Genomic DNA, 19,767 nt, shown 5'->3' with positions numbered 1-19,767 from the left:
TATAGCCCTGAATTTTCAAATGCCTATCTCTTTGCAAAAGAGAGATATCGGCAAGGAAAAGCTGTATTGTACCTTTGCATTTTTCTCCCAAACGAAAGACACTAGAATGAAAATTTTAAAGCCTCCTGTTAGTGCTTCATCTACACGTTATAGCCCTGAATTTTCCAATGCCTATCTCTTTGCAAAAGAGAGATATCGGCAAGGAAAAACTGTATTGTACCTTTGCATTTTTCTCCCAAACGAAAGACACTAGAATGAAAATTTTAAAGCCTCCTGTTAGTGCTTCATCTACACGTTATAGCCCTGAATTTTCCAATGCCTAGCTCTTTGCAAAAGAGAGATATTGGCAAGGAAAAGCTGTATTGTACCTTTGCATTTTTCTCCCAAACGAAAGACACTAGAATGAAAATTTTAAAGTCTACTGTTAGTGCTTCATCTACACGTTATAGCCCTGAATTTTCCAATGCCTAGCTCTTTGCAAAAGAGAGATATCGGCAAGGAAAAGCTGTATTGTACCTTTGCATTTTTCTCCCAAACGAAAGACACTAGAATGAAAATTTTAAAGCCTCCTGTTAGTGCTTCATCTACACGTTATAGCCCTGAATTTTCCAATGCCTATCTCTTTGCAAAAGAGAGATATCGGCAAGGAAAAGCTGTATTGTACCTTTGCATTTTTCTCCCAAACGAAGGACACTAGAATGAAAATTTTAAAGCCTCCTATTAGTGCTTCATCTACACGTTATAGCCCTGAATTTTCCAATGCCTATCTCTTTGCAAAAGAGAGATATCGGCAAGGAAAAGCTGTATTGTACCTTTGCATTTTTCTCCCAAACGAAGGACACTAGAATGAAAATTTTAAAGCCTCCTTTTAGTGCTTCATCTACACGTTATAGCCCTGAATTTTCCAATGCCTATCTCTTAGCAAAAGAGAGATATCGGCAAGGAAAAGCTGTATTGTACCTTTGCATTTTTCTCCCAAACGAAAGACACTAGAATGAAAATTTTAAAGCCTCCTGTTAGTGCTTCATATACACGTTATAGCCCTGAATTTTCCAATGCCTATCTCTTTGCAAAAGAGAGATATCGGCAAGGAAAAGCTGCATTGTACTTTTACATTTTTCTCCCAAACGAAAGACACTAGAATGAAAATTTTAAAGCCTCCTGTTAGTGCTTCATCTACACGTTATAGCCCTGAATTTTCCAATGCCTATCTCTTTGCAAAAGAGAGATATCGGCAAGGAAAAGCTGCATTGTACTTTTACATTTTTCTCCCAAACGAAAGACACTAGAATGAAAATTTTAAAGCCTCCTTTTAGTGCTTCATCTACACGTTATAGCCCTGAATTTTCCAATGCCTAGCTCTTTGCAAAAGAGAGATATTGGCAAGGAAAAGCTGTATTGTACCTTTGCATTTTTCTCCCAAACGAAGGACACTAGAATGAAAATTTTAAAGCCTCCTGTTAGTGCTTCATCTACACGTTATAGCCCTGAATTTTCCAATGCCTATCTCTTTGCAAAAGAGAGATATCGGCAAGGAAAAACTGTATTGTACCTTTGCATTTTTCTCCCGAACGAAAGACACTAGAATGAAAATTTTAAAGCCTCCTGTTAGTGCTTCATCTACACGTTATAGCCCTGAATTTTCCAATGCCTAGCTCTTTGCAAAAGAGAGATATTGGCAAGGAAAAGCTGTATTGTACCTTTGCATTTTTCTCCCAAACGAAAGACACTAGAATGAAAATTTTAAAGTCTACTGTTAGTGCTTCATCTACACGTTATAGCCCTGAATTTTCCAATGCCTATCTCTTTGCAAAAGAGAGATATCGGCAAGGAAAAGCTGTATTGTACCTTTGCATTTTTCTCCCAAACGAAAGACACTAGAATGAAAATTTTAAAGCCTCCTGTTAGTGCTTCATATACACGTTATAGCCCTGAATTTTCCAATGCCTATCTCTTTGCAAAAGAGAGATATCGGCAAGGAAAAGCTGTATTGTACCTTTGCATTTTTCTCCCAAACGAAAGACACTAGAATGAAAATTTTAAAGCCTCCTGTTAGTGCTTCATCTACACGTTATAGCCCTGAATTTTCCAATGCCTAGCTCTTTGCAAAAGAGAGATATCGGCAAGGAAAAGCTGTATTGTACCTTTGCATTTTTCTCCCAAACGAAAGACACTAGAATGAAAATTTTAAAGCCTCCTGTTAGTGCTTCATCTACACGTTATAGCCCTGAATTTTCCAATGCCTATCTCTTTGCAAAAGAGAGATATCGGCAAGGAAAAGCTGTATTGTACCTTTGCATTTTTCTCCCAAACGAAGGACACTAGAATGAAAATTTTAAAACCTCCTATTAGTGCTTCATCTACACGTTATAGCCCTGAATTTTCCAATGCCTATCTCTTTGCAAAAGAGAGATATCGGCAAGGAAAAGCTGTATTGTACCTTTGCATTTTTCTCCCAAACGAAGTACACTAGAATGAAAATGTTAAAGCCTCCTGTTAGTGCTTCATCTACACGTTATAGCCCTGAATTTTCCAATGCCTATCTCTTTGCAAAAGAGAGATATCGGCAAGGAAAAGCTGTATTGTACCTTTGCATTTTTCTCCCAAACGAAAGACACTAGAATGAAAATTTTAAAGCCTCCTGTTAGTGCTTCATCTACACGTTATAGCCCTGCATTTTCCAATGCCTATCTCTTTGCAAAAGAGAGATATCGGCAAGGAAAAGCTGCATTGTACTTTTGCATTTTTCTCCCAAACGAAAGACACTAGAATGAAAATTTTAAAGCCTCCTGTTAGTGCTTCATCTATACGTTATAGCCCTGAATTTTCCAATGCCTATCTCTTTGCAAAAGAGAGATATCGGCAAGGAAAAGCTGTATTGTACCTTTGCATTTTTCTCCCAAACGAAGGACACTAGAATGAAAAATTTAAAGCCTCCTGTTAGTGCTTCATCTACACGTTATAGCCCTGAATTTTCCAATGCCTATCTCTTTGCAAAAGAGAGATATCGGCAAGGAAAAGCTGTATTGTACCTTTGCATTTTTCTCCCAAACGAAAGACACTAGAATGAAAATTTTAAAGCCTACTGTTAGTGCTTCATCTACACGTTATAGCCCTGAATTTTCCAATGCCTAGCTCTTTGCAAAAGAGAGATATCGTCGGCAAGGAAATGCTGTATTGTACCTTTGCATTTTTCTCCCAAACGAAAGACACTAGAATGAAAATGTTAAAGCCTACTGTTAGTGCTTCATCTACACGTTATAGCCCTGAATTTTCCAATGCCTAGCTCTTTGCAAAAGAGAGATATCGGCAAGGAAAAGCTGTATTGTACCTTTGCATTTTTCTCCCAAACGAAAGACACTAGAATGAAAATTTTAAAGCCTCCTGTTAGTGCTTCATCTACACGTTATAGCCCTGAATTTTCCAATGCCTATCTCTTTGCAAAAGAGAGATATCAGCAAGGAAAAGCTGTATTGTACCTTTGCATTTTTCTCCCAAACGAAGGACACTAGAATGAAAATTTTAAAGCCTCCTATTAGTGCTTCATCTACACGTTATAGCCCTGAATTTTCCAATGCCTATCTCTTTGCAAAAGAGAGATATCGGCAAGGAAAAACTGTATTGTACCTTTGCATTTTTCTCCCAAACGAAAGACACTAAAGTGAAAATTTTAAAGCCTCCTGTTAGTGCTTCATCTACACGTTATAGCCCTGAATTTTCCAATGCCTATCTCTTTGCAAAAGAGAGATATCGGCAAGGAAAAGCTGTATTGTACCTTTGCATTTTTCTCCCAAACGAAAGATACTAGAATGAAAATTTTAAATCCTACTGTTAGTGCTTCATCTGCACGTTATAGCCCTGAATTTTCCAATGCCTAGCTCTTTGCAAAAGAGAGATATCGGCAAGGAAAAGCTGTATTGTACCTTTGCATTTTTCTCCCAAACGAAAGACACTAGAATGAAAATTTTAAAGCCTCCTGTTAGTGCTTCATCTACACGTTATAGCCCTGAATTTTCCAATGCCTATCTCTTTTCAAAAGAGAGATATCGGCAAGGAAAAGATGTATTGTACCTTTGCATTTTTCTCCCAAACGAAGGATACTAGAATGAAAATGTTAAAGCCTCCTATTAGTGCTTCATCTACACGTTATAGCCCTGAATTTTCCAATGCCTATCTCTTTGCAAAAGAGAGATATCGGCAAGGAAAAGTGTATTGTACTTTTGCATTTTTCTCCCAAACGAAAGACACTAGAATGATAATTTTAAAGCCTCCTGTTAGTGCTTCATCTACACGTTATAGCACTGCATTTTCCAATGCCTATCTCTTTGCAAAAGAGAGATATCGGCAAGGAAAAGCTGCATTGTACTTTTGCATTTTTCTCCCAAACGAAAGACACTAGAATGAAAATTTTAAAGCCTCCTGTTAGTGCTTCATCTACACGTTATAGCCCTGAATTTTCCAATGCTTATCTCTTTGCAAAAGAGAGATATCGGCAAGGAAAAGCTGTATTGTGCCTTTGCATTTTTCTCCCAAACGAAAGACACTAGAATGAAAATGTTAAAGCCTACTGTTAGTGCTTCATCTACACGTTATAGCCCTGAATTTTCCAATGCCTAGCTCTTTGCAAAAGAGAGATATCGGCAAGGAAAAGCTGTATTGTACCTTTGCATTTTTCTCCCAAACGAAAGACACTAGAATGAAAATTTTAAAGCCTCCTGTTAGTGCTTCATCTACACGTTATAGCCCTGAATTTTCCAATGCCTATCTCTTTGCAAAAGAGAGATATCGGCAAGGAAAAGCTGTATTGTACCTTTGCATTTTTCTCCCAAACGAAGGACACTAGAATGAAAATGTTAAAGCCTCCTATTAGTGCTTCTTCCACACGTTATAGCCCTGAATTTTCCAATGCCTATCTCTTTGCAAAAGAGAGATATCGGCAAGGAAAAACTGTATTGTACCTTTGCATTTTTCTCCCAAACGAAAGACACTAGAATGAAAATTTTAAAGCCTCCTGTTAGTGCTTCATCTACACGTTATAGCCCTGAATTTTCCAATGCCTATCTCTTTGCAAAAGAGAGATATCGGCAAGGAAAAGCTGTATTGTACCTTTGCATTTTTCTCCCAAACGAAAGACACTAGAATGAAAATTTTAAATCCTACTGTTAGTGCTTCATCTACACGTTATAGCCCTGAATTTTCCAATGCCTAGCTCTTTGCAAAAGAGAGATATCGACAAGGAAAAGCTGTATTGTACCTTTGCATTTTTCTCCCAAACGAAAGACACTAGAATGAAAATTTTAAAGCCTCCTGTTAGTGCTTCATCTACACGTTATAGCCCTGAATTTTCCAATGCCTATCTCTTTGCAAAAGAGAGATATCGGCAAGGAAAAGCTGTATTGTACCTTTGCATTTTTCTCCCAAACGAAGGACACTAGAATGAAAATTTTAAAGCCTCCTGTTAGTGCTTCATCTACACGTAATAGCCCTGAATTTTCCAATGCCTATCTCTTTGCAAAAGAGAGATATCGGCAAGGAAATGCTGTATTGTACCTTTGCATTTTTCTCCCAAACGAAAGACACTAGAATGAAAATTTTAAAGCCTCCTGTTAGTGCTTCATCTACACGTTATAGCCCTGCATTTTCCAATGCCTATCTCTTTGCAAAAGAGAGATATCGGCAAGGAAAAGTTGCATTGTACTTTTGCATTTTTCTCCCAAACGAAAGACACTAGAATGAAAATTGTAAAGCCTCCTGTTAGTGCTTCATCTACACGTTATAGCCCTGCATTTTCCAATGCCTATCTCTTTGCAAAAGAGAGATATCGGCAAGGAAAAGCTGTATTGTACCTTTGCATTTTTCTCCCAAACGAAAGACACTAGAATGAAAATGTTAAAGCCTACTGTAAGTGCTTCATCTACACGTTATAGCCCTGAATTTTCCAATGCCTATCTCTTTGCAAAAGAGAGATATCGGCAAGGAAAAGCTGTATTGTACCTTTGCATTTTTCTCCCAAACGAAAGACACTAGAATGAAAATTTTAAAGCCTCCTGTTAGTGCTTCATCTACACGTTATAGCCCTGAATTTTCCAATGCCTAGCTCTTTGCAAAAGAGAGATATCGGCAAGGAAAAGCTGTATTGTACCTTTGCATTTTTCTCCCAAACGAAAGACACTAGAATGAAAATTTTAAAGCCTCCTGTTAGTGCTTCATCTACACGTTATAGCCCTGAATTTTCCAATGCCTATCTCTTTGCAAAAGAGAGATATCGGCAAGGAAAAGCTGTATTGTACCTTTGCATTTTTCTCCCAAACGAAGGACACTAGAATGAAAATTTTAAAGCCTCCTATTAGTGCTTCATCTACACGTTATAGCCCTGAATTTTCCAATGCCTATCTCTTTGCAAAAGAGAGATATCGGCAAGGAAAAGCTGTATTGTACCTTTGCATTTTTCTCCCAAACGAAGTACACTAGAATGAAAATTTTAAAGCCTCCTGTTAGTGCTTCATCTACACGTTATAGCCCTGAATTTTCCAATGCCTATCTCTTTGCAAAAGAGAGATATCGGCAAGGAAATGCTGTATTGTACCTTTGCATTTTTCTCCCAAACGAAAGACACTAGAATGAAAATTTTAAAGCCTCCTGTTAGTGCTTCATCTACACGTTATAGCCCTGCATTTTCCAATGCCTATCTCTTTGCAAAAGAGAGATATCGGCAAGGAAAAGCTGCATTGTACTTTTGCATTTTTCTCCCAAACGAAAGACACTAGAATGAAAATTTTAAAGCCTCCTGTTAGTGCTTCATCTACACGTTATAGCCCTGAATTTTCCAATGCCTAGCTCTTTGCAAAAGAGAGATATTGGCAAGGAAAAGCTGTATTGTACCTTTGCATTTTTCTCCCAAACGAAAGACACTAGAATGAAAATTTTAAAGCCTCCTGTTAGTGCTTCATCTACACGATATAGCCCTGAATTTTCCAATGCCTATCTCTTTGCAAAAGAGAGATATCGGCAAGGAAAAGCTGTATTGTACCTTTGCATTTTTCTCCCAAACGAAGGACACTAGAATGAAAATTTTAAAGCCTCCTGTTAGTGCTTCATCTACACGTTATAGCCCTGAATTTTCCAATGCCTATTTCTTTGCAAAAGAGAGATATCGGCAAGGAAAAGCTGTATTGTACCTTTGCATTTTTCTCCCAAACGAAAGACACTAGAATGAAAATTTTAAAGCCCACTGTTAGTGCTTCATCTACACGTTATAGCCCTGAATTTTCCAATGCCTAGCTCTTTGCAAAAGAGAGATATCGGCAAGGAAAAGCTGTATTGTACCTTTGCATTTTTCTCCCAAACGAAAGACACTAGAATGAAAATTTTAAAGCCTCCTGTTAGTGCTTCATCTACACGTTATAGCCCTGAATTTTCCAATGCCTATCTCTTTGCAAAAGAGAGATATCGGCAAGGAAAAGCTGTATTGTACCTTTGCTTTTTTCTCCCAAACGAAAGACACTAGAATGAAAATTTTAAAGCCTCCTATTAGTGCTTCATCTACACGTTATAGCCCTGAATTTTCCAATGCCTATCTCTTTGCAAAAGAGAGATATCGGCAAGGAAAAGCTGCATTGTACTTTTGCATTTTTCTCCCAAACGAAAGACACTAGAATGAAAATTTTAAAGCCTCCTGTTAGTGCTTCATCTACACGTTATAGCCCTGAATTTTCCAATGCCTAGCTCTTTGCAAAAGAGAGATATTGGCAAGGAAAAGCTGTATTGTACCTTTGCATTTTTCTCCCAAACGAAAGACACTAGAATGAAAATTTAAAAGCCTCCTGTTAGTGCTTCATGTACGCGGTATAGCCCTGAATTTTCCAATGCCTAGCTCTTTGCAAAAGAGAGATATCGGCAAGGAAATGCTGTATTGTACCTTTGCATTTTTCTCCCAAACGAAAGACACTAGAATGAAAATTTTAAAGCCTCCTGTTAGTGCTTCATCTACACGTTATAGCCCTGCATTTTCCAATGCCTATCTCTTTGCAAAAGAGAGATATCGGCAAGGAAAAGCTGCATTGTACTTTTGCATTTTTCTCCCAAACGAAAGACACTAGAATGAAAATTTTAAAGCCTCCTGTTAGTGCTTCATCTACACGTTATTGCCCTGAATTTTCCAATGCCTAGCTCTTTGCAAAAGAGAGATATTGGCAAGGAAAAGCTGTATTGTACCTTTGCATTTTTCTCCCAAACGAAAGACACTAGAATGAAAATTTTAAAGCCTCCTGTTAGTGCTTCATCTACACGTTATAGCCCTGAATTTTCCAATGCCTATCTCTTTGCAAAAGAGAGATATCGGCAAGGAAAAACTGTATTGTACCTTTGCATTTTTCTCCCAAACGAAAGACACTAGAATGAAAATTTTAAAGCCTCCTGTTAGTGCTTCATCTACACGTTATAGCCCTGAATTTTCCAATGCCTATCTCTTTGCAAAAGAGAGATATCGGCAAGGAAAAGCTGTATTGTACCTTTGCATTTTTCTCCCAAACGAAGGACACTAGAATGAAAATTTTAAAGCCTCCTATTAGTGCTTCATCTACACGTTATAGCCCTGAATTTTCCAATGCCTATCTCTTTGCAAAAGAGAGATATCGGCAAGGAAAAGCTGTATTGTACCTTTGCATTTTTCTCCCAAACGAAGTACACTAGAATGAAAATGTTAAAGCCTCCTGTTAGTGCTTCATCTACACGTTATAGCCCTGAATTTTCCAATGCCTATCTCTTTGCAAAAGAGAGATATCGGCAAGGAAAAGCTGTATTGTACCTTTGCATTTTTCTCCCAAACGAAAGACACTAGAATGAAAATTTTAAAGCCTCCTGTTAGTGCTTCATCTACACGTTATAGCCCTGCATTTTCCAATGCCTATCTCTTTGCAAAAGAGAGATATCGGCAAGGAAAAGCTGCATTGTACTTTTGCATTTTTCTCCCAAACGAAAGACACTAGAATGAAAATTTTAAAGCCTCCTGTTAGTGCTTCATCTACACGTTATAGCCCTGAATTTTCCAATGCCTAGCTCTTTGCAAAAGAGAGATATTGGCAAGGAAAAGCTGTATTGTTCCTTTGCATTTTTCTCCCAAACGAAAGACACTAGAATGAAAATTTTAAAGCCTACTGTTAGTGCTTCATCTACACGTTATAGCCCTGAATTTTCCAATGCCTAGCACTTTGCAAAAGAGAGATATCGGCAAGGAAAAGCTGTATTGTACCTTTGCATTTTTCTCCCAAACGAAAGACACTAGAATGAAAATTTTAAAGCCTCCTGTTAGTGCTTCATCTACACGTTATAGCCCTGAATTTTCCAATGCCTATCTCTTTGCAAAAGAGAGATATCGGCAAGGAAAAGCTGTATTGTACCTTTGCTTTTTTCTCCCAAACGAAAGACACTAGAATGAAAATTTTAAAGCCTCCTATTAGTGCTTCATCTACACGTTATAGCCCTGAATTTTCCAATGCCTATCTCTTTGCAAAAGAGAGATATCGGCAAGGAAAAGCTGCATTGTACTTTTGCATTTTTCTCCCAAACGAAAGACACTAGAATGAAAATTTTAAAGCCTCCTGTTAGTGCTTCATCTACACGTTATAGCCCTGAATTTTCCAATGCCTAGCTCTTTGCAAAAGAGAGATATTGGCAAGGAAAAGCTGTATTGTACCTTTGCATTTTTCTCCCAAACGAAAGACACTAGAATGAAAATTTAAAAGCCTCCTGTTAGTGCTTCATCTACACGGTATAGCCCTGAATTTTCCAATGCCTAGCTCTTTGCAAAAGAGAGATATCGGCAAGGAAAAGCTGTATTGTACCTTTGCATTTTTCTCCCAAACGAAAGACACTAGAATGCAAACTACAGGTAGTGCTGCAGGGCCCACACCCTTTTACTTGCCTTACAGAGCAGCTCTGGAGCTGTTACAGTGCCCAGCTGCTGCAAGAAATCAGCTTGAATGCTTCAGGGGATGGGGCATGGCCAACATGAGCCCCACACCAAAGGAGGGGGGAGGTGTTTAATGCGAACTAGGGGTCATCCAAGCACTGCAAAAGGCCGCCATGCCCTGCATGCCCCTTTTCTCTTTTCATATGCAGATGAGGGTTCCAGTCAACTTTGGCCCACTGCTTGGATAACATCACCGTATGCAAATCCGTCTGCTGCAGACCTTCCCCCAGGAGTGCTTGTACTAGTTGTTGCATATGGTTTGATATTTGATGGTGCTTCAGTATTAGGCAGCCTTCCGCCCTCCCATGTTCATCTGAAAAGATGTGGTCTCCCTGCAGTTGTTGTCCCCAGATGAGAGTTCACTTGTGCTGCCTCAGTTGAATCTCCTTTACTTGACAGAGATGTGCCTGAGCAGCTGCCCTCACCAGCCCTATCCCAAATCATACTTATTTTGCATAGGAGATACCATGGTCATGAAGATTGTTCTCCAAGGGTGAGGTTCATTCATTGCATTCTGGGTATGCTGACCCCTGTGATTTTCCCAAATGTGGGAAACTCGACTGCATTATTTGTGGTAGTGGGGGACTGTGTTTGTGCTTTCCTCTGGTCAGCTCTGGTAAAAGTCAGATTTCTTTGTCTCAGATCTTCCTCTAGCCTTGTTCTTCTTTCGAGAGTTCCCTTGTGCTGCCTCAGTTGGATCTCTTTCACTTGACAGGGGGGTGCCCGAACAGCGACCCTCCCCAGCTCTAGCCCAACTCCTACTTACCTGCCAGGTGAGATACTATGATCATGAAGGTGCTTCTCCCAGGGCAAGGCTCACCCATTGCACTCTGGGTGTGCTGCCCCTGCGATTTCCCCAAATGTGGGAAACTTGACTGCATAATTTGTGTTTCCCCTGGTCGGCTCTCGTATAATTCAGATCTCTTTGTCTCAGGTCTCTCTCCAGCCTAGTTTGCTGTCTGTTTCCACTTCTCTTTTCTTCAACCGCTCCCTTCTATACCCTTGTGCACTATCCTGACTTCTCCTCCCGTCTGCTTACTTTGTGCCTTCCAATGCACAATGCAAACTACAGGTAGTGCTGCAGGGCCCACACCCTTTTACTTGCCTTACAGAGCAGCTCTGGAGCTGTTACAGTGCCCAGCTGCTGCAAGAAATCAGCTTGAATGCTTCAGGGGATGGGGCATGGCCAACATGAGCCCCACACCAAAGGAGGGTGGAGGTGTTTAATGCGAACTAGGGGTCATCCAAGCACCGCAAAAGGCCGCCATGCCCTGCACGCCCCTTTTCTCTTTTCATATGCAGATGAGGGTTGAAGCCAACTTTGACCCACTGCTTGGATGACATCACCGTATGCAAATCCGTCTTCTGCAGAACTTCCCCCAGGAATGCTTGCACTAGTTGTTGCATTTGGTTTGTTGTTTGGGGGTGCTTCAGTATTAGGCAGCCTTCTGCCCTCCCATGTTCATCTGAAAATATGTGTTCTCCCTGCAGTTGTTGTCCCCAGATGAGAGTTCCCTTGTGCTGCCTCAGTAGAATCTCCTTTACTTGACAGAGATGTGCATGAGCAGCGGCCCTCCCCAGCCCTATTCCAAATCATACTTATTTTGCATAGGAGATACCATGGTCATGAAGATTGTTCTCCCAGGGTGAGGTTCATTCATTGCATTTTGGGTATGCTGACCCCTGTGATTTCCCCAAATGTGGGAAACTTGACTGCATTATTTGTGGTAGTGGGGGACTGTGTTTGTGCTTTCCTCTGGTCAGCTCTGGTAAAAGTCAGATTTCTTTGTCTCAGATTTTCCTCTAGCCTTGTTCTTCTTTCGAGAGTTCCATTGTGCTGCCTCAGTTGGATCTCCTTCACTTGACAGGGGGGTACCCGAGCAGCGACCCTCCCCAGCTCTAGCCCAACTCCTACTTACCTGCCAGGTGAGATACTATGATCTTGAAGGTGCTTCTCCCAGGGCAAGGCTCACCCATTGCACTCTGGGTGTGCTGCCCCTGCGATTTCCCCAAATGTGGGAAACTTGACTGCATAATTTGTGTTTCCCCTGGTCGGCTCTCGTATAATTCAGATCTATTTGTCTCAGGTCTCTCTCCAGCCTAGTTTGCTGTCTGTTTCCACTTCTCTTTTCTTCAGCCGCTCCCTTCTATACCCTTGTGCACTATCCTGACTTCTCCTCCCGTCTGCTTACTTTGTGCCTTCCAATGCACAATGCAAACTACAGGTAGTGCTGCAGGGCCCACACCCTTTTACTTGCCTTACAGAGCAGCTCTGGAGCTGTTACAGTGCCCAGCTGCTGCAAGAAATCAGCTTGAATGCTTCAGGGGATGGGGCATGGCCAACATGAGCCCCACACCAAAGGAGGGGGGAGGTGTTTAATGCGAACTAGGGGTCATCCAAGCACTGCAAAAGGCCGCCATGCCCTGCATGCCCCTTTTCTCTTTTCATATGCAGATGAGGGTTCCAGTCAACTTTGGCCCACTGCTTGGATAACATCACCGTATGCAAATCCGTCTGCTGCAGACCTTCCCCCAGGAGTGCTTGTACTAGTTGTTGCATATGGTTTGATATTTGATGGTGCTTCAGTATTAGGCAGCCTTCCGCCCTCCCATGTTCATCTGAAAAGATGTGGTCTCCCTGCAGTTGTTGTCCCCAGATGAGAGTTCACTTGTGCTGCCTCAGTTGAATCTCCTTTACTTGACAGAGATGTGCCTGAGCAGCTGCCCTCACCAGCCCTATCCCAAATCATACTTATTTTGCATAGGAGATACCATGGTCATGAAGATTGTTCTCCCAGGGTGAGGTTCATTCATTGCATTCTGGGTATGCTGACCCCTGTGATTTTCCCAAATGTGGGAAACTCGACTGCATTATTTGTGGTAGTGGGGGACTGTGTTTGTGCTTTCCTCTGGTCAGCTCTGGTAAAAGTCAGATTTCTTTGTCTCAGATCTTCCTCTAGCCTTGTTCTTCTTTCGAGAGTTCCCTGGTGCTGCCTCAGTTAGATCTCCTTCACTTCACAGGGGGGAACCCGAGCAGCGACCCTCCCCAGCTCTAGCCCAACTCCTACTTACCTGCCAGGTGAGATACTATGATCATGAAGGTGCTTCTCCCAGGGCAAGGCTCAACCATTGCACTCTGGGTGTGCTGCTCCTGCGATTTCCCCAAATGTGGGAAACTTGACTGCATAATTTGTGTTTCCCCTCGTCGGCTCTCGTATAATTCAGATCTCTTTGTCTCAGGTCTCTCTCCAGCCTAGTTTGCTGTCTGTTTCCACTTCTCTTTTCTTCAGCCGCTCCCTTCTATACCCTTGTGCACTATCCTGACTTCTCCTCCCGTCTGCTTACTTTGTGCCTTCCAATGCACAATGCAAACTACAGGTAGTGCTGCAGGGCCCACACCCTTTTACTTGCCTTACAGAGCAGCTCTGGAGCTGTTACAGTGCCCAGCTGCTGCAAGAAATCAGCTTGAATGCTTCAGGGGCTGGGGCATAGCCAACATGAGCCCCACACCAAAGGAGGGTGGAGGTGTTTAATGCAAACTAGGGGTCAGCCAAGCACCGCAAAAGGCCACCATGCCCTGCACGCCCCTTTTCTCTTTTCATATGCAGACGAGGGTTGAAGCCATCTTTGACCCACTGCTTGGATGACATCACCATATGCAAATCCATCTGCGGCAGGCCTTCCCCCTGGAATGCTTGCACTAGTTGTTGCATTTGGTTTGTTGTTTGGGGGTGCTTCAGTATTAGGCAGCCTTCTGCCCTCCCATGTTCATCTGAAAATATATGTTCTCCCTGCAGTTGTTGTCCCAAGATGAGAGTTCCCTTGTGCTGCCTCAGTTGAATCTCCTTTACTTGACAGAGATGTGCATGAGCAGCGGCCCTCCCCAGCCCTATTCCAAATCATACTTATTTTGCATAGGAGATACCATGGTCATGAAGATTTTTCTCCCAGGGTGAGGTTCATTCATTGCATTTTGGGTATGCTGACCCCTGTGATTTCCCCAAATGTGGGAAACTTGACTGCATTATTTGTGGTAGTGGGAGACTGTGTTTGTGCTTTCCTCTGGTCAGCTCTGGTAAAAGTCAGATTTCTTTGTCTGAGATTTTCCTTTAGCCTTGTTCTTTTTTCGAGAGTTCCCTTGTGCTGCCTCAGTTGGATCTCCTTCACTTTACAGGGGGGTACCCGAGCAGCGACCCTCCCCAGCTCTAGCCCAACTCCTACTTACCTGCCAGGTGAGATACTATGATCATGAAGGTGCTTCTCCCAGGGCAAGGCTCACCCATTGTACTCTGGGTGTGCTGCTCCTGTGATTTCCCCAAATGTGGGAAACTTGACTGCATAATTTGTGTTTCCCCTGGTCGGCTCTCGTATAATTCAGATCTCTTTGTCTCAGGTCTCTCTCCAGCCTAGTTTGCTGTCTGTTTCCACTTCTCTTTTCTTCAGCCGCTCCCTTCTATACCCTTGTGCACTATCCTGACTTCTCCTCCCGTCTGCTTACTTTGTGCCTTCCAATGCACAATGCAAACTACAGGTAGTGCTGCAGGGCCCACACCCTTTTACTTGCCTTACAGAGCAGCTCTGGAGCTGTTACAGTGCCCAGCTGCTGCAAGAAATCAGCTTGAATGCTTCAGGGGATGGGGCATGGCCAACATGAGCCCCACACCAAAGGAGGGTGAAGGTGTTTAATGCGAACTAGGGGTCATCCAAGCACCGCAAAAGGCCGCCATGCCCTGCACGCCCCTTTTCTCTTTTCATATGCAGATGAGGGTTGAAGCCAACTTTGACCCACTGCTTGGATGACATCACCGTATGCAAATCCGTCTTCTGCAGAACTTCCCCCAGGAATGCTTGCACTAGTTGTTGCATTTGGTTTGTTGTTTGGGGGTGCTTCAGTATTAGGCAGCCTTCTGCCCTCCCATGTTCATCTGAAAATATGTGTTCTCCCTGCAGTTGTTGTCCCCAGATGAGAGTTCCCTTGTGCTGCCTCAGTTGAATCTCCTTTACTTGACAGAGATGTGCCTGAGCAGCGGCCCTCCCCAGCTCTATCCCAAATCATACTTATTTTGCATAGGAGATACCATGGTCATGAAGATTATTCTCCCAGGGTGAGGTTCATTCATTGCATTATGTGTATGCTGACCCCTGTGATTTCCCCAAATGTGGGAAACTCGACTGCTTTATTTGTGGTAGTGGGGGACTGTGTTTGTGTTTTCCTCTGGTCAGCTCTGGTAAAAGTCAGATTTCTTTGTTCAGATCTTCCTCTAGCCTTGTTCTTCTTTTGAGAGTTCCCTTGTGCTGCCTCAGTTGGATCTCCTTCACTTGACAGGGGGGTGCCCAAGCAGAGACCCTCCCCAGCTCTAGCCCAACTCCTACTTACCTGCCAGGTGAGATACTATGATCATGAAGGTGCTTCTCCCAGGGCAAGGCTCACCCATTGCACTCTGGGTGTGCTGCCCCTGCGATTTCCCCAAATGTGGGAAACTTGACTGCATAATTTGTGTTTCCCCTGGTCGGCTCTCGTGTAATTCAGATCTCTTTGTCTCAGGTCTCTCTCCAACCTAGTTTGCTGTCTGTTTCCACTTCTCTTTTCTTCAGCCGCTCCCTTCTATACCCTTGTGCACTATCCTGACTTCTCCTCCCATCTGCTTACTTTGTGCCTTCCAATGCACAATGCAAACTACAGGTAGTGCTGCAGGGCCCACACCCTTTTACTTGCCTTACAGAGCAGCTCTGGAGATGTTACAGTGCCCAGCTGCTGCAAGAAATCAGCTTGAATGCTTCAGGGGATGGGGCATGGCCAACATGAGCCCCACACCAAAGGAGGGTGGAGGTGTTTAATGCAAACTAGGGGTCATCCAAGCACCGCAAAAGGCCGCCATGCCCTGCACGCTCCTTTTCTCTTTTCATATGCAGATGAGGGTTGAAGCCAACTTTGACCCACTGCTTGGATGACATCACCGTATGCAAATCCGTCTTCTGCAGAACTTCCCCCAGGAATGCTTGCACTAGTTGTTGCATTTGGTTTGTTGTTTGGGGGTGCTTCAGTATTAGGCAGCCTTCTGCCCTCCCATGTTCATCTGAAAATATGTGTTCTCCCTGCAGTTGTTGTCCCCAGATGAGAGTTCCCTTGTGCTGCCTCAGTTGAATCTCCTTTACTTGACAGAGATGTGCATGAGCAGCGGCCCTCCCCAGCCCTATTCCAAATCATACTTATTTTGCATAGGAGATACCATGGTCATGAAGATTGTTCTCCCAGGGTGAGGTTCATTCATTGCATTTTGGGTATGCTGACCCCTGTGATTTCCCCAAATGTGGGAAACTTGACTGCATTATTTGTGGTAGTGGGGGACTGTGTTTGTGCTTTCCTCTGGTCAGCTCTGGTAAAAGTCAGATTTCTTTGTCTCAGATTTTCCTCTAGCCTTGTTCTTCTTTCGAGAGTTCCCTTGTGCTGCCTCAGTTGGATCTCCTTCAGTTTACAGGGGGGTACCCGAGCAGCGATCCTCCCCAGCTCTAGCCCAACTCCTACTTACCTGCCAGGTGAGATACTATGATCATGAAGGTGCTTCTCCCAGGGCAAGGCTCACCCATTGCACTCTGGGTGTGCTGCTCCTGCGATTTCCCCAAATGTGGGAAACTTGACTGCATAATTTGTGTTTCCCCTGGTCGGCTCTCGTATAATTCAGATCTCTTTGTCTCAGGTCTCTCTCCAGCCTAGTTTGCTGTCTGTTTCCACTTCTCTTTTCTTGAGCCGCTCCCTTCTATGCCCTTGCGCACTATCCTGACTTCTCCTCCTGTCTGCTTACTTTTTGCCTTCCAACGCACAATGCGAACTACAGGTAGTGCTGCAGGGCCCACACCCTTTTACTTGCCTTACAGAGCAGCTCTGGAGCTGTTACAGTGCCCAGCTGCTGCAAGAAATCAGCTTGAATGCTTCAGGGGCTGGGGCATAGCCAACATGAGCCCCACACCAAAGGAGGGTGGAGGTGTTTAATGCAAACTAGGGGTCAGCCAAGTGCCGCAAAAGGCCACCATGCCCTGCACGCCCCTTTTCTCTTTTCATATGCAGACGAGGGTTGAAGCCAACTTTGACCCACTGCTTGGATGACATCACCATATGCAAATCCATCTGCGGCAGGCCTTCCCCCAGGAATGCTTGCACTAGTTGTTGCATTTGGTTTGTTGTTTGGGGGTGCTTCAGTATTAGGCAGCTTTCTGCCCTCCCATGTTCATCTGAAAATATATGTTCTCCCTGCAGTTGTTGTCCCCAGATGAGAGTTCCCTTGTGCTGCCTCAGTTGAATCTCCTTTACTTGACAGAGATGTGCATGAGCAGCGGCCCTCCCCAGCCCTATTCCAAATCATACTTATTTTGCATAGGAGATACCATGGTCATGAAGATTTTTCTCCCAGGGTGAGGTTCATTCATTGCATTTTGGGTATGCTGACCCCTGTGATTTCCCCAAATGTGGGAAACTCAACTGCATTATTTGTGGTAGTGGGGGACTGTGTTTGTGCTTTCCTCTGGTCAGCTCTAGTAAAAGTCAGATTTCTTTGTCTCACATTTTCCTCTAGCCTTGTTCTTCTTTCGAGAGTTCCCTTGTGCTGCCTTTGTTGGATCTCCTTCACTTTACAGGGGGGTACCCGAGCAGCGACCCTCCCCAGCTCTAGCCCAACTCCTACTTACCTGCCAGGTGAGATACTATGATCATTAAGGTGCTTCTCCCAGGGCAAGGCTCACCCATTGTACTCTGGGTGTGCTGCTCCTGCGATTTCCCCAAATGTGGGAAACTTGACTGCATAATTTGTGTTTCCCCTCGTCGGCTCTCGTATAATTCAGATCTCTTTGTCTCAGGTCTCTCTCCAGCCTAGTTTGCTGTCTGTTTCCACTTCTCTTTTCTTCAGCCGCTCCCTTCTATACCCTTGTGCACTATCCTGACTTCTCCTCCCGTCTGCTTACTTTGTGCCTTCCAATGCACAATGCAAACTACAGGTAGTGCTGCAGGGCCCACACCCTTTTACTTGCCTTACAGAGCAGCTCTGGAGCTGTTACAGTGCCCAGCTGCTGCAAGAAATCAGCTTGAATGCTTCAGGGGCTGGGGCATAGCCAACATCAGCCCCACACCGAAGGAGGGTGGAGGTGTTTAATGCAAACTAGGGGTCAGTCAAGCGCCGCAAAAGGCCACCATGCCCTGCACGCCCCTTTTCTGTTTTCATATGCAGATGAGGGTTGAAGCCAACTTTGACCCACTGCTTGGATGACATCACCATATGCAAATCCATCTGCGGCAGGCCTTCCCCCAGGAATGCTTGCACTAGTTGTTGCATTTGGTTTGTTGTTTGGGGGTGCTTCAGTATTAGGCAGCCTTCTGCTGCACCCTGCTTTGGTGTGGGGCTCATGTTGGCCATGCCCCATCCCCTGAAGCTTTCAAGCAGATTTCTTGCAGCAGCTGGGCACTGTAACAGCTCAAGAGCTGCTCTGTAAGGCAAGTAAAAGGGTGTGGGCCCTGCAGCACTACCTGTAGTTTGCATTGTGCATTGGAAGGCACAAAGTAAGCAGACGGGAGGAGAAGTCAGGATAGTGCACAAGGGTATAGAAGGGAGCGGCTGAAGAAAAGAGAAGTGGAAACAGACAGCAAACTAGGCTGGAGAGAGATCTGAGACAAAGAGATCTGAATTATACGATAGCCGACCAGGGGAAACACAAATTATGCAGTCAAGTTTCCCACATTTGGGGAAATCGCAGGGGCAGCACACCCAGAGTGCAATGGGTGAGCCTTGCCCTGGGAGAAGCACCTTCATGATCATAGTATCTCACCTGGCAGGTAAGTATGAGTTGGGCTAGAGCTGGGGAGGGTCGCTGCTCGGGCACCCCCCTGTTAAGTGAAGGAGATCCAACTGAGGCAGCACAAGGGAACTCTCAAAAGAAGAACAAGGCTAGAGGAAGATCTGAAACAAAGAAATCTGACTTTTACCAGAGCTGACCAGAAGAAAACACAAACACAGTCCCCCACTACCACAAATAAAGCAGTCGAGGTGAGGTTCATTCATTGCATTTTGGGTATGCTGACCCCTGTGATTTCCCCAAATGTGGGAAACTCGACTGCTTTATTTGTGGTAGTGGGGGACTGTGTTTGTGTTTTCTTCTGGTCAGCTCTGGTAAAAGTCAGATTTCTTTGTTTCAGATCTTCCTCTAGCCTTGTTCTTCTTTTGAGAGTTCCCTTGTGCTGCCTCAGTTGGATCTCCTTCACTTAACAGGGGGGTGCCCGAGCAGCGACCCTCCCCAGCTCTAGCCCAACTCCTACTTACCTGCCAGGTGAGATACTATGATCATGAAGGTGCTTCTCCCAGGACAAGGCTCACCCATTGCACTCTGGGTGTGCAGCCCCTGCGATTTCCCCAAATGTGGGAAACTTGACTGCATAATTTGTGTTTCCCCTGGTCGGCTCTCGTATAATTCAGATCTCTTTGTCTCAGATCTCTCTCCAGCCTAGTTTGCTGTCTGTTTCCACTTCTCTTTTCTTCAGCCGCTCCCTTCTATACCCTTGTGCACTATCCTGACTTCTCCTCCCGTCTGCTTACTTTGTGCCTTCCAATGCACAATGCAAACTACAGGTAGTGCTGCAGGGCCCACACCCTTTTACTTGCCTTACAGAGCAGCTCTGGAGCTGTTACAGTGCCCAGCTGCTGCAAGAAATCTGCTTGAATGCTTCAGGGGATGGGACATGGCCAACATGAGCCCCACACCAAAGGAGGGTGGAGCAGAAGGCTGACTAATACTGAAGCACCCCCAAACAACAA

The 19,767-nt window shown here is 43.9% G+C and overlaps 14 non-coding genes and 2 pseudogenes across 14 annotated transcripts; 15 read left to right on the top strand and 1 right to left on the bottom strand.

Annotated features, from left to right (window-relative positions):
• The first annotated feature begins 10,412 nt into the window (after positions 1–10,412).
• Positions 10,413–10,576, top strand: LOC135028443 (U1 spliceosomal RNA). The gene has a single exon (XR_010224753.1). It is a non-coding gene; the product is annotated as a U1 spliceosomal RNA (small nuclear RNA).
• A 152-nt stretch (positions 10,577–10,728) lies between these two features.
• On the top strand, positions 10,729–10,891 carry LOC135028266 (U1 spliceosomal RNA). Its single transcript, XR_010224615.1, has one exon. It is a non-coding gene; the product is annotated as a U1 spliceosomal RNA (small nuclear RNA).
• Positions 10,892–11,565: 674 nt separating this feature from the next.
• Positions 11,566–11,729, top strand: LOC135028157 (U1 spliceosomal RNA). The gene has a single exon (XR_010224509.1). It is a non-coding gene; the product is annotated as a U1 spliceosomal RNA (small nuclear RNA).
• A 152-nt stretch (positions 11,730–11,881) lies between these two features.
• LOC135028304 (U1 spliceosomal RNA) lies at positions 11,882–12,044 on the top strand. The gene has a single exon (XR_010224652.1). It is a non-coding gene; the product is annotated as a U1 spliceosomal RNA (small nuclear RNA).
• A 674-nt stretch (positions 12,045–12,718) lies between these two features.
• LOC135028424 (U1 spliceosomal RNA) lies at positions 12,719–12,882 on the top strand. The gene has a single exon (XR_010224734.1). It is a non-coding gene; the product is annotated as a U1 spliceosomal RNA (small nuclear RNA).
• Positions 12,883–13,034: 152 nt separating this feature from the next.
• LOC135028346 (U1 spliceosomal RNA) lies at positions 13,035–13,170 on the top strand (annotated as a pseudogene).
• Positions 13,171–13,871: 701 nt separating this feature from the next.
• LOC135028220 (U1 spliceosomal RNA) lies at positions 13,872–14,035 on the top strand. The gene has a single exon (XR_010224570.1). It is a non-coding gene; the product is annotated as a U1 spliceosomal RNA (small nuclear RNA).
• A 152-nt stretch (positions 14,036–14,187) lies between these two features.
• LOC135028330 (U1 spliceosomal RNA) lies at positions 14,188–14,350 on the top strand. Its single transcript, XR_010224673.1, has one exon. It is a non-coding gene; the product is annotated as a U1 spliceosomal RNA (small nuclear RNA).
• Positions 14,351–15,024: 674 nt separating this feature from the next.
• Positions 15,025–15,188, top strand: LOC135028204 (U1 spliceosomal RNA). Its single transcript, XR_010224553.1, has one exon. It is a non-coding gene; the product is annotated as a U1 spliceosomal RNA (small nuclear RNA).
• Positions 15,189–15,339: 151 nt separating this feature from the next.
• Positions 15,340–15,502, top strand: LOC135028234 (U1 spliceosomal RNA). Its single transcript, XR_010224583.1, has one exon. It is a non-coding gene; the product is annotated as a U1 spliceosomal RNA (small nuclear RNA).
• Positions 15,503–16,176: 674 nt separating this feature from the next.
• LOC135028156 (U1 spliceosomal RNA) lies at positions 16,177–16,340 on the top strand. Its single transcript, XR_010224508.1, has one exon. It is a non-coding gene; the product is annotated as a U1 spliceosomal RNA (small nuclear RNA).
• Positions 16,341–16,492: 152 nt separating this feature from the next.
• On the top strand, positions 16,493–16,655 carry LOC135028285 (U1 spliceosomal RNA). Its single transcript, XR_010224634.1, has one exon. It is a non-coding gene; the product is annotated as a U1 spliceosomal RNA (small nuclear RNA).
• A 674-nt stretch (positions 16,656–17,329) lies between these two features.
• On the top strand, positions 17,330–17,493 carry LOC135028432 (U1 spliceosomal RNA). Its single transcript, XR_010224742.1, has one exon. It is a non-coding gene; the product is annotated as a U1 spliceosomal RNA (small nuclear RNA).
• Positions 17,494–17,645: 152 nt separating this feature from the next.
• On the top strand, positions 17,646–17,781 carry LOC135028353 (U1 spliceosomal RNA; annotated as a pseudogene).
• An 855-nt stretch (positions 17,782–18,636) lies between these two features.
• Positions 18,637–18,799, bottom strand: LOC135028236 (U1 spliceosomal RNA). Its single transcript, XR_010224585.1, has one exon. It is a non-coding gene; the product is annotated as a U1 spliceosomal RNA (small nuclear RNA).
• A 468-nt stretch (positions 18,800–19,267) lies between these two features.
• Positions 19,268–19,430, top strand: LOC135028355 (U1 spliceosomal RNA). Its single transcript, XR_010224683.1, has one exon. It is a non-coding gene; the product is annotated as a U1 spliceosomal RNA (small nuclear RNA).
• Positions 19,431–19,767: the final 337 nt, after the last annotated feature.

The sequence above is a fragment of the Pseudophryne corroboree genome, unplaced genomic scaffold, assembly GCF_028390025.1.
Source record: "Pseudophryne corroboree isolate aPseCor3 unplaced genomic scaffold, aPseCor3.hap2 scaffold_475, whole genome shotgun sequence".
Classification (NCBI taxonomy): Eukaryota; Metazoa; Chordata; class Amphibia; order Anura; family Myobatrachidae; genus Pseudophryne; species Pseudophryne corroboree.
Note: the sequence above shows the minus strand (reverse complement) of the source record. Positions and strands in the feature narration are given on the sequence as shown.